Genomic DNA, 4,291 nt, shown 5'->3' with positions numbered 1-4,291 from the left:
GCTCGTAGATGATGATAAATAACATAGTTATGTATAATATATTACATTTCTGACTGTATATCCCTGTAATTATTACACACTGTAGCTTTAAAGCAAGTTATGATATTTTAGTAAAGTTAATGTAATGGCCAAACTTGGAAAATATTGAAATGATATGAACTTTATAATATTATCGCATATAACTGAACATCTTTCCCTTGCTATAAGTGGAATAATCTGCCAGTGTAGTAATTTTCGTCAATATTAAGGACAAAATAACTTGCTCATATCTTGATGACAAGTTATTTAAATATTGACTTTTTTGAAATGTAGAATGATTCTTTTCAATGGAAAATCTTCTGTATGTTTTTTGCTTTTTGCTCCGTAAAAGAGTAGTTTACTCTTTTGTAATGATTGTTCTAGTTCATGAAATGAACACTGCAAATTTTGATTAAAATCAAATCTTCTAAAGAAGATCAAAGGTTCGAAAAGAGGGTTGGTAGATACTAGTAGATACATTTTCAAAAGTATAATTTTTATTGTTCTTTTCCTCTCCAGAATTTATACTCAATTTGCCATGTCTTTAATAATAACATTTTATAATTAAGTTTGTAAGGTTACCTACTGAAATCATTTGAGTTTTATTTGTAGTAATTGCATTTTAATAACAATGCATTTGATCAAATGTTCTTGATGTTTGTCACTCAAACATGGTGAGATGTAACTAAATCAATAAAGCATTTGCAATTTCTGCACAAAAGGCCTAGTATTACTCCTTCAGATCTGAAAAATGATTGACTGCAAGATTAACTGCTTGAAGTTGCTGCTGACTGAGCCTGGTTTGGGGTGGTTCTACAACTACACTAGGAACCTCTTCAGCATCAGTGGTTCGTAGTGGCTTAAGGCCATGCTGTTGCAGAAGTTCTTCAAGAGTCTCTGCTATGTTGGAATTTTCAACAAACACGTTGTTAATTACTGTGCTGTTGGCACCCATGTTTGCCAACATCCGTTCAGTCCAGATTTGTGTTGGTGTTTTATTGTTTTCTGTATGCAAGGAATGGTGGTACCATGCCTTTCTGAATTTTTCAAGTTGGCTTTGAATCTCAGGAAGAAAAACTGTGTAAAGAGAAAGTTTGTGCACATCGTTGCTAGGATCCAAGAGGGCTGAATCTTCAAGATTATAAAACGTGCTATAGAAAGGTTCCAGAACATGTAAAAAACATCCCTCCAAAAACGCTCAATTCTCTGATTATGGATGGATTCCACAGTTAGATTACTCAGACGTTCAATGACCTAAAGGAAGTTCATCACCAGTGCCACCATGATCTGACCTCACTCTAGAAGGTAAGCCATAGAGGCCTGTTGCCTTGAGAAAATTAAATGGCACTGTTGAGGCGTAATTGTCTGTGCTAAAGTTCAAGTGAGTAATTAAGCGAGAAACGTAATCAAACCACCATGGACCACAAAGCCTCGCCTAAATGGAAGTACATAAAATGTATAAGGAATAATGTATGCAAATGTGTACAGTGAAATACACCCATGATATTTTCAGATACTTTATGAGACGCATCAATGCCATCAATATGCCATAAACTGTTGGGATACGGCATGTGATGGACACGTCGAGGCACTGCTCCTTGCAGTTGCCATTGGGTTTATTCGAGCCATCACGTCTCTGACCTTGCGCCGTGGAATCAGTTGTCCTTGTGCATGCAACAAGCCACGCATCATCTGGTTCAAGGAAGCATGTGGTCTTACTATTTCGACCCACCACACAATTTAACATTTTGACAGTAATCTTTTGAAAATGATAGGTTTCATTTTTCACATGTGGTTATAAAATGATTTTTTTAATCATCATTTGTGACATTTAACGTTAAATGACACAATAATTAGTATCCTGCACTACCACTGTTGAACATATTTTTCAGAAACATTATATTTAGATTCCATACCTCAGTCCCAGAATTTGGGTACTGGAATTGAAGTTGTCTAATGTTAGTTTCAAGGTCTTCATCAGTCACTGCAGCCAACCTTCCCCTGATTGGTACACCAAGTGCCTTGGACTTCTTATAAAGAAAAGATGTTGAGCATCAAAAGATGTTTGCCATTCTCTTGACCGTGTGTCCTTGGGCCAAAAGAAAGTCGATCTGCTCTCTTGTAATGAATGAATACCTGGTCTACCTCGACCATCTAAAATATAATCGTATTCAAATGCGTCAGCCTAAGGTTCACTTTATACATCTGTTTTTCTCTGTCTATATCTGTATATCTTTTAGAGGTGTCCGTGTGTCTCCTAAGGGTGATACTGCATTTCACACAATGTATACATTTATTTTAATATACATATTTTTCTGTTGCAAATGCATAAACACAAAGCTTTAAATTTTTACAGCATCATAAAGTGTGAATCTTTCATCTAATGGATACAAAAGGTGATATTCTGGAATACAAAGAATTTAAAGAGTATAATTTAGATTGCCCAAAGGAAAATTTATATCTTTGAACAAGGCAATTCAGGCAACCATGACAACTTTGGTCAAAGGAATGATTCAATATTCTGATGTAGCACCGATCTTCCCCCACTCTTCTTTTAGATTAATACAATTTTATGGATCTCAAATTCAGTAACAAAATGATACAAGAACATATAAAAACAAAAGTTTCCCACTCCCAGTTAAGAGGAATTTATCTTTAATCATGTTTTCAGAGATGGAAGTTATTAAGATCAGAACCAGATTTTTCTCATTTCCTGTATTAGCAAAGATGAAAGAAGTTTATTTTAAAACTACAAATAATAACTATCCCTGTGCAGTGTTCTTAAGATTTAATTTTGATGTTGGTGTATGTAGTTTTTGTCAGAAAGATTTAGAAACACAAGAATATCTTTTTTTACAGTTGTTGTGTGGTTAAGTCTTTTTGGGAATAGATTCATGATTGGTTATCAACGAAAAATGTGATTCCTAATTTTGAATATATAGGAGTTAAATTGGCATTACTTTTAAACGACAGAAATTTGGAATTTTTATTAAATTAATATATTCATTATTGCAAAATGATTTATTCACAAGTGCAGATTCTTTAGTTTGTCCAAATTTCCAAGCAAAAAGTTTTCATGTCTCAATTAAGTTACTGCAAAATAAGAAAGCCTTAAAGTTTTCTGATTTTATAGCAGTATACTTTAGCTAAACCCCTGTGTTACCGTATTTTCATGACTATAAGGCGAATAAAAACATCTTTTTTTTCCCTCAAAATGTGCGGCACGCCCTATAGTGTGGTGCGCCCTATGTGTGCTGTTACTGCTGATGTTGTTGAGACCACCATGAGAACGTTAAAGGGGGAAGTGTGGGTGTGGATTGTGTATAAAAGAACAGGTATGTGCTTTATGCAGAATTCCTCATCTCCTCATTGAGGAGATGATGAAAGAGTGGCTGAGGCAGGTGTATGTAAGGAGACCAGGTGGTTTTTTCCACTCATCACCATTGCTGTTAATCTGTGACTCCATGCGTGCCCATCTCACAGCTAATGTTAAAAAAACATGGTGAAACAAATTAACGCTGTGCTTGCTGTTATTGCGGGTGGTCTGACAAAGGAACTTCAACCGCTCGACATAGGTGTGACATCTGGAACTGCTTGTACCAGTTAGTTCTGACGCGCGGCTGAAGCAGTTTTGCTGCTCTGGCTGCGCGGTGCAAAACTGTGTCTGACACGTGTTGGGCGGAGCTACCCTATCCTTTCTTTGCCTTGCAGCTATACAGTATTTGCTGTGATCAGTGGGAATAAAGTAGTTTTAATATGTTTTTAAGTGAGAAAGTCCACCTTAAAAAACTTAATCATTGCAGTCAGTTTATTCAGATTATCATCCTGCCTTCTAATGTTAGTTCTGTCAGAGGCGCTCAGACCCCCACATACCAGCGGTGCGCTGTCAGTAGGAATCCCATTCAACAGCAGCCTCTGGCCGGGTTGCCTCCTCGTGGTTCACTGCGGCAGCTGGTAGGTGTTTTTTTATATAAATCAGCGGTCCCCAACCTTTTTTGCACCACGGACCGCTATATGTCAGACAATATTTTCACGGACCGGCTTGGGGGGGGGGGATAAATACGATCAAGTAAAATGATACGACTGGCATAAAATCAAATACAAACAGCATAAAAATAAATCAATAAGCCGGTCCCATTTAGGCGTAATCGGAGACAATTACACACAAAGGGCCGGATTTATCAAGATCCAATTTTGCGTGCAGTAATTTGCGCTCGCAAACTGGAATTTTGCGCGAGGGGCTGAACCATGGTTTGCGGGTGATTAACAAGAG

The sequence above is a fragment of the Cyprinodon variegatus genome, unplaced genomic scaffold (genome assembly GCF_000732505.1).
Source record: "Cyprinodon variegatus isolate N-32 unplaced genomic scaffold, C_variegatus-1.0 Scaffold232, whole genome shotgun sequence".
NCBI lineage: Eukaryota > Metazoa > Chordata > Actinopteri > Cyprinodontiformes > Cyprinodontidae > Cyprinodon > Cyprinodon variegatus.
This window is presented reverse-complemented; position numbering follows the sequence as displayed.